The sequence below is a fragment of the Oncorhynchus mykiss genome, chromosome 2 (genome assembly GCF_013265735.2).
Source record: "Oncorhynchus mykiss isolate Arlee chromosome 2, USDA_OmykA_1.1, whole genome shotgun sequence".
NCBI lineage: Eukaryota > Metazoa > Chordata > Actinopteri > Salmoniformes > Salmonidae > Oncorhynchus > Oncorhynchus mykiss.
In genome coordinates, this window is record NC_048566.1 from 42896083 (window position 1) to 42914546 (window position 18464).

General features: G+C 45.5%; 1 pseudogene; it reads left to right on the forward strand.

The window, feature by feature from the left end:
* The window catches only part of LOC110501569, a 32531-nt pseudogene extending 17870 nt beyond the window's left edge, over nt 1–14661 (forward strand).
* Nucleotides 14662–18464: the final 3803 nt, after the last annotated feature.

Consider the following 18464-nt stretch of genomic DNA (forward strand, 5'->3'; position numbering starts at 1 on the left):
CAATTCTTGCCAAAATATAGACTTGGTCTTTTACCAAATAGGGCTATTTTCTATATACCATACCTACCTTGTCAGAACCCAACTGATTGGCTCAAACACATTAAGAAGGAAAGAAATTCCACAAATAAACTTTTAACAAGGCACCTGGTAATTGAAATGCATTCCAGGTGACTACCTCATGAAGCTGGTTGAGAGAATGCCAAAAGTGTGCAGAGCCGTCATCAAGGCAAAGGGTGGCTACTTTGAAAAATCTCAAATTTAAAATACATTTTGATTTGTTTAACTCTTTTTTGGTTACTACATGATTCCATGTGTTATTTCATAGTTTTGATGTTTTCATAATTATTCTACTACGTAGAAATGAATGAGTAGGTGTGTCCACACTTTTGACTGGTACTGTAGATGTTCCAAAGGTCTGCATCAGTGGCTTGTAGGCTATGCATGAAAGCATAGCCTACAATGCTAAATGTGTTTATTGTAATTAATGGTCAATTACCGTGAGACCGGCAGTTATTTGCTTGACAATCACCGGCTGCAAAAAATGAATGACCGCCACATCCCTAGTCATGGTAATGCTCATAATTTGTAAGTTTCAGTCCCTGTTCCTCAATATGTGCTGTAGGAACTATGGAGCCCTCTGTGGCGTGTGTGTGTGTGTGTGTGTGTGTGTGTGTGTGTGTGTGTGTGTGTGTGTGTGTGTGTGTGTGTGTGTGTGTGTGTGTGTGTGTGTGTGTGTGTGTGTGTGTGTGTGTGTGTGTGGTAGTTATTGATCTCGAACTGGTGTTGCAGTAGATTGGTTTGACTGCAGAGAGGGCGACTGTGTGCCTACCGCTGCGTGGCTGAGTGTCTGACATTTAACATGATCTCTAAAGGCATTTGTTCACGGTACCCGCAGGATCTAACAACGTTGCGCTGGGTGTTTTTCTCATACACACAGACACATCACGCATGCCTGGCATGCCTCTCATCAGCACCATAGAAGGAGTGATGGAGCGTTGTGATGGAGGAAGGTGCGGGTGGGGAGATCAACCAATACATATGCACTCTGATCTTGACTAGAGCAATGCAAAGTCTCAGTGAAAGATGAGTAATATGAATGTCACACACTCAACTTGAACTGTGACACTACTATCTCTTCATCTTACTATGGCCAATGGAAACTAATGTCCCTTATTTCTCATCCATCTCTCTCGCTCTCTCTCGCTCTCTCCTCTCCAGGGCGTACTCCGAGTTCCACCAGCGGCGGGGCTGATGAACTTCCTGCTGTTGTTCGTTGTGGTGGCCTGGCAGGCCTAGCTGGAGGACATGCCCGGCTGGGCCTGTGAGCTGCTGGGCCTGCTCCCTCTGGACCCCGCCCAACAGAACCTGGTGTAGAGGGGCCTGTTGGCTCTCTTACTGCTCTTCCAGGAGGGCCTTGATGTGGGGGCCCAAGCTAGCTGGCTGGCCTCCTCCTTCTCTCAGACTGCCAGGGAGTTCTACCCGAAGACCACAGAACCGTCTCGCCGCCTGGCCCTCTGGGGCCCTACCTAGAGGGTGTGGCCGAGGTGTTTGAGACGAGCGTGCGTCTCGGTCTGTCGGAGGAGGAGCTACTCAATGAGGGGTTTGGTCTGCTGCTGCCCGCCTGCCGCCAGTCGGAGCTGACCTCTGCCCTGGGCTTTCTGCAGATCGTGCTGAGGGTGCTACGGTGAGGGAGGGGGGACAAACACTCAGCAACTCACTGAGACACAGTTAATACAAATGCCCACACACACACACTCTACACATTGACGAGCAGACAGACAGATCGACAAAGAGACATGCTTTCAGGCATTGGCCTTAGACCCTACAACTAGATCCTTGAGTTTTTGCTGTCATGATCACGTGAAAAAAACTCCTGGCCCTACCGATCAATGCTGGGATCTAGAAGCCGTAAAGAGGTTTAGAGAAAAAGGCCCCAGTACTGACATCTACAAAGGCAGGATTGTGCTGTCCTCTGTCCCCCCTCCATCCCTTCGATAAATCCAGCCCGTCCATTGTGTCCGGAGGCCCCTCTCTGCCTCTTGGGGCCCCGTGGTCCCCAGGTCCCCTTCAGCAGGTGCTGGCAGAGGCCTGAGTATAGATACAGCTTCTAGAGACCCCCGTGTGGTCACCATGGGTATAGCGGCTGGTCGTGAGTATGTGGAGTGACTGTGTGGCAGAGAGTGGAGACGGCGTCAGGGTGAGTTCACCGGCAGGCTACAAGTGTGTGTTACACGGACGACCCGATCAGAGGTCAAGGGTTTAGAGAGAAAGGCACAGGTGAAACAGGTGTCTGTTTTGGTGAGAGAAGAAGTAAAAGGGTAGGACAGAGGTGTCAGGAGGGAGAGGATGTCTGGTTGTATGTAAATGGACCGGACCACTACAATGTTGTGTTATTGTTCAGTCAGTGCTAATGAAGCAGTAAGCTGCCAGCCTGCAGCAATCCTCACTCACGACTTATATGAGTGTGTGCTTGCTTTGGCTCTCCTGTGTATACATGCCAACACTCCCACATACACACATATCTCCAAGGTGAAACACTAAGTGTGCTAGTGCTGGGAATTGCCAGGGACCTCACAATACGATATCACGATACTTAAGTGCCGATACAATATAAAAATATTGCGATATTGTCAATACCGTATTGTTTAAAAAAATCCCGATATGTACAATGCCTTGCGAAAGTATTCGGCCCCCTTGAACTTTGCGACCTTTTGCCACATTTCAGGCTTCAAACATAAAGATATAAAACTGTATTTTTTTGTGAAGAATCAACAACAAGTGGGACACAATCATGAAGTGGAACGACATTTATTGGATATTTCAAACTTTTTTAACAAATCAAAAACTGAAAAATTGGGCATGCAAAATTATTCAGCCCCCTTAAGTTAATACTTTGTAGCGCCACCTTTTGCTGCGATTACAGCTGTAAGTCGCTTGGGGTATGTCTCTATCAGTTTTGCACATCGAGAGACTGACATTTTTTCCCATTCCTCTTTGCAAAACTGCTCGAGCTCAGTGAGGTTGGATGGAGAGCATTTGTGAACAGCACTTTTCAGTTCTTTCCACAGATTCTCGATTGGATTCAGGTCTGGACTTTGACTTGGCCATTCTAACACCTGGATATGTTTATTTTTGAACCATTCCATTGTAGATTTTGCTTTATGTTTTGGATCATTGTCTTGTTGGAAGACAAATCTCCGTCCCAGTCTCAGGTCTTTTGCAGACTCCATCACGTTTTCTTCCAGAATGGTCCTGTATTTGGCTACATCCATCTTCCCATCAATTTTAACCATCTTCCCTGTCCCTGCTGAAGAAAAGCAGGCCCAAACCATGATGCTGACACCACTATGTTTGACAGTGGGGATGGTGTGTTCAGCTGTGTTGCTTTTACGCCAAACATAACATTTTGCATTGTTGCCAAAAAGTTCAATTTTGGTTTCATCTGACCAGAGCACCTTCTTCCACATGTTTGGTGTGTATCCCAGGTGGCTTGTGGCAAACTTTAAACAACACTTTTTTATGGATATCTTTAAGAAATGTCTTTCTTCTTGCCACTCTTCCATAAAGGCCAGATTTGTGCAATATACGACTGATTGTTGTCCTATGGACAGAGTCTCCCACCTCAGCTGTAGATCTCTGCAGTTCATCCAGAGTGATCATGGGCCTCTTGGCTGTATCTCTGATCAGTCTTCTCCTTGTATGAGCTGAAAGTTTAGAGGGACGGCCAGGTCTTGGTAGATTTGCAGTGGTCTGATACTCCTTCCATTTCAATATTATCGCTTGCACAGTGCTCCTTGGGATGTTTAAAGCTTGGGAAATCTTTTTGTATCCAAATCCGGCTTTAAACTTCTTCACAACAGTATCTCGGACCTGCCTGGTGTGTTCCTTGTTCTTCATGATGCTCTCTGCGCTTTTAACGGACCTCTGAGACGATCACAGTGCAGGTGCATTTATACGGAGACTTGATTACACACAGGTGGATTGTATTTATCATCATTAGTCATTTAGGTCAACATTGGATCATTCAGAGATCCTCACTGAACTTCTGGAGAGAGTTTGCTGCACTGAAAGTAAAGGGGCTGAATAATTTTGCACGCCCAATTTTTCAGTTTTTGATTTGTTAAAAAAGTTTGAAATATCCAATAAATGTCGTTCCACTTCATGATTGTGTCCCACTTGTTGTTGATTCTTCACAAAAAAATACAGTTTTATATATTTATGTTTGAAGCCTGAAATGTGGCAAAAGGTCGCAAAGTTCAAGGGGGCCGAATACTTTCGCAAGGCACTGTAACTGTAGATTTTTCACCCATCACTAAAGTGTGCTCTTCTCTTATTTCAGTCCAGGCTCCCGTAACGCAGCATATCTCGTTAGCTTCGCTAATTCTAAAAACGTCCCCATCTCATATCTCGGGGTTGGAGGGCACTCATTTGCACAAACTCCCAAAGGGGACAGTGTTATGGCCGAGATCACGCTGACCTATTTAATGAAATAAAAAAGCGCTCTCTCAAATTCGTCCCGCCAAATTATGCTTAATTCTCCATCCTGGCAGTACTTGGTATCTCTGTGATTAATGCGTTTTCAGTGACACAATTAACAGGTAATTATGTAGTCCTGCAAATTGTGCCTCGCCGTCATTATGTTTATTAAGAGCAGAGAGGAATCTGCACACATCAAGAGAATTATCCCACCAGAGGCTGCGACCAAGAGGTGTGTGTGCGTGTGTGACTCGTATGGCCGTCGCCAAGGCCGGCCGCCCGCCTAACAGCCAACCAGTAGACTAATTCCTCACATTGCATTCCTTCCCATGATCCTGTGCATGAGGGCTTGAGACCCCTGTGTCGCCAGAGGGTGTATGTGAGGTCTCAGTATTATATTGGGGGACGGGTGGTGGACAATTAGCTGAGATCTTAATTAAGTGCTCTCCTCCGTATCTAGACCCTACGCCCCTACACCTTGGCCCTCCATTGGATCCTGAGTCTCTCTCTAAAGAGCAGTGGATGGACATTATACAGGTGGAGGAACGCAATAGTTGTCCCCCCCTGTCATTATTTAAGGCACAGTGCAATTATAAACATCATTTTCCACACTAAGGTTGGATAATACTGTGTAATTGTGAAAATTATGATAATGCCCGTTTTGTGTAAGCGCTGTTTGAAAATACCGCCTGAAATTTCATCCTGTTTTGGTGGGATGGAGTTTTGGCCTGCCTGGTTACATTAGTTAATAGACCATTAAGAAAGAGAGTTCCAAACTTCTCAGGCAATAGCTGCTAGTTTTCAGTTTCTCTCTCTTCACTCAGACCACTCCCAGACAGTCCTAGCAAAAGTGTTGCTTGAGAAATTGTTCTTTGCTGAGACGTTATTTTTGTTTATTTTTATGATTGGGTGTTTTAAATATGTTTCACTATTAGAATAATATCAATGACATTGTCCGGAAAGTTGAAATACATGTGTTAAAAAACTTGGGAACGGGGCCTCCCGACTGGTGCAGTGGTCTAAGGCACTGTGCCACTAGAGATCCTGGTTCGAGTCCAGACTCTGTCGCAGCTGGCCGTGACCGGGAGACCCATGGGGCGGCCCAGCACCGTCCGGGTTAGGGGAGGGTTTGGCCGGCAGGGATGTTCCTGTCCCACCGCGCACTAGCGACTCCTGTGGCGGACTGGTCGCAATGCAATTTTGTTGCCCAGTGTACGGTGTTTCCTCCGACACATTTGTGCGACTGGCTTCCTGGTTAAGCGGGCATTGTGTCACGAAGCATTGCAGCTTGGCTGGGTTGTGTTTCGGGGGAACACACGGCTATCGACCTTCGCCTCTTCCGAGTCCGTACGGGAGTTGACTGGGACAAGACTGTAACTACCAACTGGACACCACAAAATTGGGGAGAAAAAGGGGTAAAAAATAAATAAAAAACAACTTGGGAACTGGCTTGCTGCGCGTCCTGCGCGACTAAAGGAGAGAGGTGCTACTCTGCTTGCTTGAGTTTGACCCGGGAAGGAGAAAAAGAGAGAGAGTAGCCATACAGTGCCTGTCTTGACTGTATCAAATCAATTTAAAGAAGCTAGCTAATATAGCTAGCTACCTAGGCTAATTGAGGCAATTTTGCTGCGCTTCCTGTCCTTGTCTACAACTCATTTTAGATTAAACAACTGCCTACCTGATGGTTGGTCGTTGTAGCCTACTCCTTATCATTTAACTAACTTAATTCCGTAATTTGAATTCAACTTTGCATTGATTTAAAGATCTATATTGTTTGCTTCACATGGTGTAGGTAGGTGTAGGCTACGGTATGTCTTAACTACACTGAACAAAATATAAAAACATAAACATGCAACAATTTAAAAAGATTTGACTGAGTTACAGTTCATATAAGGAAATCGGTCAATTTCAATAAATTCATTAGACCCCAATCTAGCAATTTCACATGACTGGGAATACAGATATGCATCTGTTTCTCACAGATAGCTTTTTAAAAAAAGAAGGAGGTAGGGGCGTGGATCAGAAAACCAGTCACTATCTGGTGTGACCACCATTTGCCTCATGCAGTGCAACACATCCTCTTAAAGTTGATCAGGCTGTAAAATGGTGTCCTACTCTTCTTCAGTGGCTGTGCAAAATTGCTGGATATTGTCCGGAACTGGAATACGCTGTCATACACGTTGATCCAGAGCATCCCAAACATGTTCAATGGGTGATATGTCTGGTGAGTATGCAGGCCATGGAAGAACTGGGAAATTCTGAGAACTGGGCCCTCGGAGTGTGGTGTCAGGAAAATAACCTCACACTCAACGTAAACAAAACTAAGGAGATGATTGTGGACTTCAGGAAACAGCAGAGGGAACACCCACCTATCCACATCGATGGAACAGTAGTGGAGAGGGTAGCAAGTTTTAAGTTCCTCGGCATACACATCACAGACAAACTGAATTGGTCCACTCACGCAGACAGCATCGTGAAGAAGGCGCAGCAGCGCCTCTTCAACCTCAGGAGGCTGAAGAAATTCGGTTTGTCACCAAAAGCACTCACAAACTTCTACAGATGCACAATCGAGAGCATCCTGGCGGGCTGTATCACCGCCTGGTACGGCAACTGCTCCACCCACAACCGTAAGGCTCTCCAGAGGGTAGTGAGGTCTGCACAACGCATCACCGGGGGCAAACTACCTGCCCTCCAGGACACCTACACCACCCGATGTTACAGGAAGGCCATAAAGATCATCAAGGACATCAACCACCCGAGCCACTGCCTGTTCACCCCACTATCATCCAGAAGGCGAGGTCAGTACAGGTGCATCAAAGCTGGGACCGAGAGACTGAAAAACAGCTTCTATCTCAAGGCCATCAGACTGTTAAACAGCCACCACTAACATTGAGTGGCTGCTGCCAACACACTGACACTGACACTGACTCAACTCCAGCCACTTTAATAATGGGAATTGATGGGAAATGATGTAAATATATCACTAGCCACTTTAAACAATGCTACCTTATATAATGTTACTTACCCTACATTATTCATCTCATATGCATACGTATATACTGTACTCTATATCATCGACTGCATCCTTATGTAATACATGTATCACTAGCCACTTTAACTATGCCACTTTGTTTACATAATCACCTCATGTATATACTGTACTCGATACCATCTACTGTATCCTGCCTATGCTGCTCTGTACCATCACTCATTCATATATCCTTATGTACATATTCTTTATCCCCTTACACTGTGTACAAGACAGTAGTTTTGGAATTGTTAGTTAGATTACTTGTTGGTTATTACTGCATTGTCGGAACTAGAAGCACAAGCATTTCACTACACTCGCATTAACATCTGCTAACCATGTGTATGTGACAAATACATTTGATTTGATTTTGATTTGATTTTGAAAATGCAATTGTATTCGTTGTCCATAGCTTATGCCTGTACATACCATAACCCCATCATGGGGCACTCTGTTTACAACGTTGACATCAGCAAACCGCTCGCCCGCACGACGCCATACAAGCTGTCTGCCATTTGCCCGGTACAGTTGAAACCGGGATTCATCCATGAAGATCACACATCTCCAGCGTGCCAGGGGCCATCGGAGGTGAGCAGTTGCCCACTGAAGTCGGTTACGACGCCGAACTGCAGTCAAGTCAAGACCCTGGTGAGGACGACGAGCATGCAGATGAGCTTCCATGAGACTGTTTCTGTCAGTTTGTGCAGAAATTCATTGGTTGTGCAAACCCACAGTTTCATCAGCTGTCTAGGTTGCAAGTCAGTCTGTGTGTGTGTGTGTGTTAGTGGCTGCATTTGGGGGAGGGGTTAAGTGGGGTCTCTAATGGTGTGTGTGTGCACAGCTATAAGAAGCGGCAGTGGGGAGGATTAAGTGGGGTCTCTGACTATGTCTTGTACAATGAGCCTTGATGGGTGTGAAAGGCCCATTCCGTTGTAGTAACGAGGCTAATGAATTCAGACTCTAATCGATTGTCTCAGCTCTCTCTGGATTAGATGCAACCTTGCTGGAAGGCGCAGGCAGAGGTGTAGGTGTGTGTGTGTGTGTGTGTGTGTGTGTGTGTGTGTGTGTGAGACATGAGTGGGGAGTGGGGAGTGCAAGGGGAGCTGAGGGTGCCAGTACTCACCCCTGCCTCCCTCTCCTCCATCCCTTTCTCCCTCGCTCCATCCGGGCGAATGAGGGGACAGGAGGATCATCTCCAGTCTAAATGAGATTACAGCTCCTCCAGCTGCTTATCTGGGCTAATGCCAGCCGCCGTGGGGCCAGGCAGACCCAGCAGCCAGAGCCCAGTCTGTGTACAGGGGATCAGCCCCGCTCTGCCCTCTCCTGCTCCTCTCTACCCTGCACCGCACCGCATGACCTAATCCCCCCAGAGATGGGAAGAGTGTGAGAGCACTGAAGAAGGATGGAGAGAACATGAAAGAGAGGAAGGAAGCAGAATATAAGAAAGGGATGGAGGTGGAGAGGCGGTGTAAAGGAGAGGGAGATACTGTGTTTCTGTTGAATAAGGATGTTATTGGTGTGTGTGTGTGTCTCCTACAGGAGGGTACATCTGTGCAATGTCTAGCTTGGCCACTCAGCATGCCCCCCCCCCCCCGGTGCCTGGCTGCCTCCTCCCAATGTCAGCGTGGGTAAAGACCGCCACCTGGCGGTTGCAGCAGCTCTCTGGGCTAACTTTTTCCCCTTCCTCCGCAGCCTGTGTCTTTCCAACACCCCTCCTGCCCAGCTGGCTGATGCTGCCGCAGGTCAGAGACACACACAGAGGGAGAGAGGGAGAGAGTGGGAGGAATGGGGGAGGAGGATAAATGTTTACTGTATACAACAATTTCACACTGTGGGTTGCACAAACTAACAATTGTCTTTCTCTTAAGATTATATACACTGTCTGCCTTTGTCTCACTGTTTCTCTCTCTCTCGCTCCCTTTTTCTCTCTCGTCAGTTATTTTACTCTCAACATCTTCCATCGGTGCTTTGTGTTGAGCATGCAGTGATACATCTTTCCATTATAGAATGACTCTCTCAAACTTATTTTCCATGGTAGTTACCGTAAGGTAACATGGTATGAATGTTGACTCTCATTTCCAGGATTTACTCTGCTGGTCTTTGACCTTCCTAGCTCTGCCCCCCAAGACCTCCAGCCCAACCCCATCCAGTCCATCATGCAGTGCTTAAGCTGGGATGACATGCTGCACCCCCTGCTAGTGACTCGCTACATACCCCACCTGCTCCAGAACAGGTAACATTACTCAAGTACATTACCCTAGTAAGCAGGGTCTGAACTTGTCCAATAAGAAACGCTTGTTTTTGGTTTTTATTGCAAAACACTGCTACGGAGTGCACTAATGAATACAAACCATGTGTGGTGGCAGACATCCGAAAGGATCATTCTAAGCAAGGTGCGGCACAAAATCACTGATCTACAAATCACCTATGCATTCTAAACTACTATCCATCATGTGAGCCTCCCTTATGCAGATTAGCACATCTGTGTAGCGCCTTGCTCCGGTGGAACAATGAGATTGAGATCCACTGCATTGCGGTCAGACTGCACAGAATCACTGATCTACAAATCACCTCGCATCCCAAACAATAACTAATTGTTTTATCAAGATTATCAATTCTGCACCTCACCTTACTCTAACTTGTGATTCCCTTAAACACATTTGTTGTCTGTTCTATGTCAAACTGACCTCTCATCCCCAGCGAGCTGGTGTATTCAGTGAGCTCCGGCTGTGGAGGTTCCGTGTCGGGCTCAGCCCAGAACCTGTCTGTGAGAGCCTGGTTCCGCTGTGTTCTGCAGCAGCACATCCACAAGAACCCAGATGGCATCGACAGCAGAGTAGGTACAGAACCTCAACCTAGAAACCTGGACATGCGACCATTTAGCAAACGCTTTTATCCAAAGGTACTTACAGTCTTGCGTGTACACACTGGCCAGGCATCACTGGTCTCCGTTCAGCAATGGAACGACATCCTCAGTCAGCTATTAAAAACACTTGCAACCTGCAGTTCTTGTCTATTACAATATTGGATGATTTCCCATTAGTTTCTGTTTTTAAGTATGTGTATTGCTGTACGTTTATTTCAGTGTTTTGTTGTGGAGATGTAAGTGTGTATGTGTGTGACTCAGTTTGGAAAGAGTGTGGCACTAGAAACACTTAAGGTCGTGGGTTCAGGTCCCATAAGGAGCGAATACACATCCTAAACATGGCCAGCATTTACACAGGCAGCCCAATTTTGATATTTTGCCCAATTATTGGTCTTTTGACCAATCAGATCAGATATTTGCCAATAATTGGGCAAAAGATCAGAATTGGGATACATGTGTAAATGCAGTCTTTGGATAAAAGGTTCTGCTAAGTGGCACATATGATTATTTATGATGGGTTACTGACTTTTTCCCAGGCAGGGGCAGTTGTCAGAGCTCACTAGGCTCGTATTAAGGCTCCCTGAGGTGGACTCCCTACTTTATTTATTTTATTTTACTTTATTTTACCTTTATTTAACCAGGTAGGCAAGTTGAGAACAAGTTCTCATTTACAATTGCGACCTGGCCAAGATAAAGCAAAGCAGTTCGACACATACATACACTTACACTTACATACACACATACACTTGGCCAGGTCGCAACACAGAGTTACACATGGAGTAAATCAAACATACAGTCAATAATACAGTATAAAGAAGTCTATATACAATGTGAGCAAATGAGGTGAGAAGGGAGGTAAAGGCAAAAAAGGCCATGGTGGCAAGGTAAATACAATATAGCAAGTAAAACACTGGAATGGTAGTTTTGCAATGGAAGAATGTGCAAAGTAGAAATAAAAATAATGGGGTGCAAAGGAGCAAAATAAATAAATACATTAAATACAGTTGGGAAAGAGGTAGTTGTTTGGGCTAAATTATAGGTGGGCTATGTACAGGTGCAGTAATCTGTGAGCTGCTCTGACAGTTGGTGCTTAAAGCTAGTGAGGGAGATAAGTGTTTCTAGTTTCAGAGATTTTTGTAGCTCGTTCCAGTCATTGGCAGCAGAGAACTGGAAAGAGAGGCGGCCAAAGAAAGAATTGGTTTTGGGGGTGACTAGAGAGATATACCTGCTGGAGCGTGTGCTACAGGTGGGAGATGCTATGGTGACCAGCGAGCTGAGATAAGGGGGGACTTTACCTAGCAGGGTCTTGTAGATGACATGGAGCCAGTGGGTTTGGCGACGAGTATGAAGCGAGGGCCAGCCAACGAGAGCGTACAGGTCGCAATGGTGGGTAGTATATGGGGCTTTGGTGACAAAACGGATTGCACTGTGATAGACTGCATCCAATTTGTTGAGTAGGGTATTGGAGGCTATTTTGTAAAAGTCGAGGCTATTTCGCCAAAGTCGAGGATTGGTAGGATGGTCAGTTTTACAAGGGTATGTTTGGCAGCATGAGTGAAGGATGCTTTGTTGCGAAATAGGAAGCCAATTCTAGATTTAACTTTGGATTGGAGATGTTTGATATGGGTCTGGAAGGAGAGTTTACAGTCTAACCAGACACCTAAGTATTTGTAGTTGTCCACGTATTCTAAGTCAGAGCCGTCCAGAGTAGTGATGTTGGACAGGCGGGTAGGTGCAGGTAGCGATCGGTTGAAGAGCATGCATTTAGTTTTACTTGTATTTAAGAGCAATTGGAGGCCACGGAAGGAGAGTTGTATGGCATTGAAGCTTGCCTGGAGGGTTGTTAACACAGTGTCCAAAGAAGGGCCGGAAGTATACAGAATGGTGTCCCCCTACTGCAGAGGGCCGGGCTGCAGCCTAGAGCCAGCAGCAAGCTAGTGCCCAGGTCTGCTCTGGAGATGTTCATCAAGGTACTACACACACACACTGTAATAGGGATAGCAGCATGCAAGATACATACAGGTAACCGCCAAAAGAAAGGAAACACTTGAGTAAATGAGGGATACAAAGTATATTGAAAGCAGGTGCTTCCACACAGGTTTGATTCCTGAGTTATTTAAGCAATTCATCCCATCATGCTTAGGGGTCATGTATAAAAAATGCCCAGTTGTCTATTATTTTGGCTACCATGTCTAGAAGAAGAGATCTCAGTGACTTTGAAAGAAGGCTCTCAAAGTAGCATAGGGGGTTTTGAGGGTATGTGTGTGTCTCAAACAACAGATCTCAACCCAATTAAAAACCCTTATGGGAGATTTATGGAGCGACGCATGACACAGCGTTATCCAAAATGTAATTTCTCGTGAAAGAATGGTGTCGCATCCTTGCAATAGAGTTCCAGACACTTGTAGAATCTATGCCAAGAAGTATTGAAGCTGTTCTGGCGTCTCGTGGTGACCCAATGCCCCATTAAGACACTTTATGTTGGCGTTTCCTTTATTTTGGCATTAACAAGTATATCAACAGCATACGCTGAAAGGCAAGTCTGCATTTCCATACATATACAGCTTAGATGCATTATGTCGCTTTTGTATTTTTCTCTCTCAGGCTGTGGAGTGTGTGTACAGTGGGCTGCAGGTGTTGTCTGAGCGTTCTGCCATGGTCGCCCGTGCTCTGGACTACACAGGGGGACATCATGAATATATCAAACAATACCTGGTCAATAAGAGTCCTCAGGAGGGGCTGCTGCTGGCCTACTGGGCTGTGGGTGGGTGTATGCATCACGGAGGTCTGCCCCTATCCCCGTAGGCTGTTGTGTGAATCTCTAAGGACTGGACAGGTGTAAGGTGGAGCTATAACCTTATTGCTTATACCTATCCAATCATTACAGATCTCTACAAGTGCATAGACAAGATATTGGCTAGAGGTCAATTTGGTGTTGGGCGAGAAAGAATCGGCGCGTGTGAGAGGATCAGGATATGATCAGGATTAGCAATTCTGCCCAGCGACTTGCTTCGAGCCTATCTCGTCAAACACGTTGAATGTCTGTCATCCTTGGTGTTGACTGTGTGTGTGTGTGTTCAGGGTGCGTGGTGAAGCACTGGAGTCCCCTGCTGGCCACCTCCAAGGCCCAGCAGCTGCTGTTCAACGTTGTCAACGGGCAAGCACCTCCCTAACTCTCTGTCTGGGCTGGACAAGGCCTTGAGGGACTCCTCTACCTGCAGGTGGGACGCATGAACAGACACACGCACACACACACTCCCTATACCTAAACATTATGTTACTTACTACCCCAGTTTGGATACTTTCAGGGGGGAAAAGTATTGTTTGGATACTTCAGAAAGTACTAGCAGGGTTAGAGGGGAGGACAGAAAAATCCAGAAGTATTTCCCATGAGCATTAATAATACTATACTGACCTCTCTCACTGTGCCTCTGTCTCTCCTTTCTTCCCCTCCAGGCTCTGTGTATAGCAGCCAGTATGTCTGTCTCAGGGAGCCTACCTAAAGAAGCAGCTCCGTGATGTCATCTCCAAGTACCTTGACCATTTCCTGCCTGCCACTCCATCGGTTGGGGCCATAGCCAATCACCCGGTGCTGCTGGCGGCCTGCGAGGCCACGCCCGCCCCACGTGGGGCAGCACTGAGGAGGAGCGTCCTGCAGGTGATCAGGTAGGATTCTGACGCTCTGGGTAGAGATTGCTCTTAGGCACAGATCCAGGATGAGTAAACCCTGCCCAAATCCTCACCTTAATAATTAGGTAAGGGAATGCGAAGCCAAACTGACCTTGGAGCAGTGTCTCAGGACAACTTCATCCTAATCCACCTTGACAGCCTCCTAAGAGCATCTATTAAATGGCCAGACATTACTGGCTCTGTGTCATACCTCATCTGTATCTGTCTCCATAGTGAGAACTTCCTGCATTTCAAAGGCAACGCCCCTCCTCCCCGCCTGGTCACGGTCCTGGCCTTCCTATTGGAGCTGCTGAGACAGAACAATGACTGTGACCCCGCCCTGCTCACCATGCCCCTTCCCCTCTCTGCTCCGCTGCCTGAAGCTGGTCAACGAGCTTCACGGTGAGAGTACACACATAAAGACACAGTAATCATATTTGTGAACAATGTGTCGAACAAGCTTGCTTTTATGGGTAGTGTTTCTCTAGGTTTTTTGTGTGGTAACTAGTCTAAAAGCAGCTGTGCGTTCACAGTGAGGAGGACCAGTACAGAGGCCCTGCAGCTGGTGGTGGAGAGACGTTCAGCCGCCGCCGGGGATGCGCCATGTGACCAACTGCTATAACCTTTACTCTTCCTCTCTCTGCATTCAGCACTTGGGTCGTGTCAATTATTGTACACCGTAGCAAAATGTTTTCAAATGTTGGACATAACCTAATCTATGGGTCATAAAACCATAAAGCCAGTGTGTGACATGCCAGATATCAAACCACATCACTAATAAAAACACACAACCCCAAATACAGACAGACAGACCCCTCCCTTTTTCCACATTTTAGAATATGCCTTATTCTAAAATGTATTAAATATATTTTTTTTCCCTCATCAATCTACAATCTTACCCCATAATGACAAAGCAAAAACAGGTTTTTAGAAATGGTTTCAAATGTATTCAAAAAAACAAAAACAGATACCTTATTTACTCCTGAGTGGCGCAGCGGTCTAAGGCACTGCATCTCAGTGTCATTACAGACACCCTGGTTCGATTCCAGGCTGTAGCACAACCAGCCGTGATTGGGAGTCCCATAGGGCGTCCGGGTTTGGCCAGTGTAGGCCGCCATTGTAAATAATAATTTGTTCTTAACTGAATTACCTAGTTAAATAAAAGGTGAAATAAAAAAGTATTCAGACCCTTTGCTATGAGACTCAAAGTTACGGTGTGGGTCATGTTTCCGTTGATCATCCTTGAGATGTTTCTACAACTTGATTGGAGTCCACCTGTGGTAAATTCAATTGATTGGACATGATTTGGAGAAGCACACAAGTTTGAAACCAACAAGACTCTTCCTAGAGCTGGCTGGCCAAACTGAGCAAAAGGGAGAGAAGGGCCTTGGTCAGGGAGGTGGCCAAGAACCCGATGGTCACTTTGACAGAGTTCCTTTGTGGAGATGGGAGAACCTTCCAAAAGGACAACCATCTCTGCAGCACTCCACCAATCAGGTCTTTATGGTAAAGTGGCCAGACGGAGGGCACCCAAAGGACTCTCAGACCATGAGAAACAAGATTCTCTAGTCTGATGAAAACAAAATTGAACTGAATGCCAAGCATCACATCTGGAGGACACCTGGCAGCATCCTTACGGTAATGCGTGGTGGCAGCATCATGCTGTGGCAATGTTTTTCAGCAGCAGGAACTGGGAGACTAGTCAGGATCGAGGGAAAGATGAACGGAGCAAAGTACAGTGAGATCATTGATGAAAACCTGCTCCAGAGCGCTCAGGACCTCAGACGGGGGCGATTGTTCACCTTCCAACAGGACAACGACCCTAAGCACAGAGCCAAGACAACACAGGAGTGGCTTTGGGACAAGTCTCGGAATGTCCTTGAGTGGTCCAGCCAGAGCCGGACTTCCAATCCAATCTCTGGAGAGACCTGAAAATAGTTGTGCAGCGACGCTCCCCGTCCAACCTGACAGAGCTTGAGAGGATCTGATGAGAAGAATGGGAGAAACTCCCCAAGTACAGGTGTGCCAAGCTTGTAGCGTCATACCTGTGACGACCCTCCCACTCTGTCTGCCGTATTCTCTCTTTGTTCTTGTTTCCTTATTAGGATGCCGGTGGGCGGAGTTGGGGAGGGTCGTCAGCTACATGGGAAACACGTGGGCCAGGTGTGTCCCAGGATAAATAGACCTCTTCCACATTCATGGAAGAGACTCTCTCCATGCAGACACCTTTGTAGATTGTGTTGTGGTTCTTGGTGGCCGTTTGTTTGCTTTGGCACCTTTCAACACTCTGCATTATCACATTCATGCTTGCAAAACACTCACTTACACTACTGATTACTGATTACACACACACCATTGTATATTTTCCTTAGTTGCTTTAGTTAATAAATATACCTTTTTGTTACTCCTTATCTCCACGTTGTCTCCCTTTGTTATGGGCTTTGAGCTGGTTCGTGACATACCCAACAAGACTCGAGGCTGTAATAGCTGGGATGGAGGGAGAGTTTTGTCATTATGGGGTATTGTGTGTAGATAGATTTTAAAATAAGAATAACAATTTTTTGGGGGGCAAAATCAAGGGGTCTGAATACTTTGAATGCACTGTGTGTGCGTGTGTGTGTGTATATATATATATATATATATATATATATATAGTGAATACTGATGCAGTGTTCAGTGACACAGTCCACTCTCTGTATGAAATATACTGGATCTTGTGCTGTGACACCTTTGGGAGTCATTTTGTGACCCCTCTCTTACTCACTCACTCACTCTCTGCATGTGTGACAGGAATTTGCTGACCCTGCTGGGGGACTGTGATCAGGCGGAGATCATCAGCCTGGAGGAGGACTGACCCTTGACCCCAGGACCAGGTTACCATGCTGTTGACCTCAACACCACTGGGCTTGAAATTCATGTACATAATGTATAGAAATGGTCCTGTTGGAGTTACAGATCATAATTTATGATCAAGTTTCCATCTTCACATGTACATAATGTATAGAAATGGTCCTGTTGGAGTTACAGATCATAATTTATGATCAAGTTTCCATCTTCACATGTACATAATGTATAGAAATGGTCCTGTTGGAGTTACAGATCATAATTTATGATCAAGTTTCCATCTTCACATGTACATAATGTATAGAAATGGTCCTGTTGGAGTTACAGATCATAATTTATGATCAAGTTTCCATCTTCACATGTACATAATGTATAGAAATGGTCCTGTTGGAGTTACAGATCATAATTTATGATCAAGTTTCCATCTTCACATGTACATAATGTATAGAAATGGTCCTGTTGGAGTTACAGATCATAATTTATGATCAAGTTTCCATCTTCACATTGAAATATTTTTCAAAAAGGTGTTACGAAAAAAAGTGACTAATATGATGAAAAAAAGAGAATGTGGAAGTGCATGTGTTGTATTTCAGTTTCCTAATTGTACAGGCATGGAACGAGGGAAGAGTGTGTGACGCATATAGATAAATGTATAATATTTTGTTTTTCTAACTGTTTCTCTGGTGTGATATTAACTACTGATAGTAGACAAATAGGATCTCTGTGTGCTAATGCACTCTTTTGTTGGCCCAACTTTACAGGCAGAACCGCCTCCTTTCCTGAGACTGTCCCTCATCAGATACAACCAAAGAGTCCGAAAGATTACTTTTGCTCTTTCCATTCCCTTTTTCCTTTGAAATCTTCATGCAAATCAGGCTTCATTTCAATAGTCATAATTTCACGTCTGAGGAACTTGAGGTGTCATTAAAAAAAGGCACACAAAAAATACTTTCACATGACCCTCCCCTTTGTACTGTAGTTTTGTTGTTGCATACAACCCCCCCCCCATAGAATTAACTCAAAATAATGTTTACAACTACAAATAAAATAAAAACATAGCAACCATGTGTTTATAAATGTGGATATTGACTTTTTCCACATCAGCATGCTTTTGTGGCACAGTTGATGCCACGCAGGGCTACGGGACACAAGGTTGAGGGTTCGCTGACCACCACAGACGAGCTCATTCTCCATTTCTGTTTTATTACTCTACGATCAGAGCCGGCTGCAGACAATGATCAGCTGGGGGAAGTCAGATTCGAGAGGCCAGGAAATCTGATTAAAAATCTGATTATATAAAATATATGCAATGAATGATCCACCAGCAGGTCTCTATGCCAATGTACCACACAATCAATAAGTGAAGCATACCGACTTCAGGCGCTTCAATATCATGGTTTGCTTTTTAAACACCACAATCAAAGACTGTCATCTCGACAAACAGAAAATAGGCCTACATCCCTCCTTAATTTGTAGGTCTACCCAGTATCGAAAGCTTGGCTTGACAGTCTCAATGTCATTCAACTTTTGTGATTCGTAACGTGTCTTTCCATTCATCAAATGGACACCGCACAGTTTGGA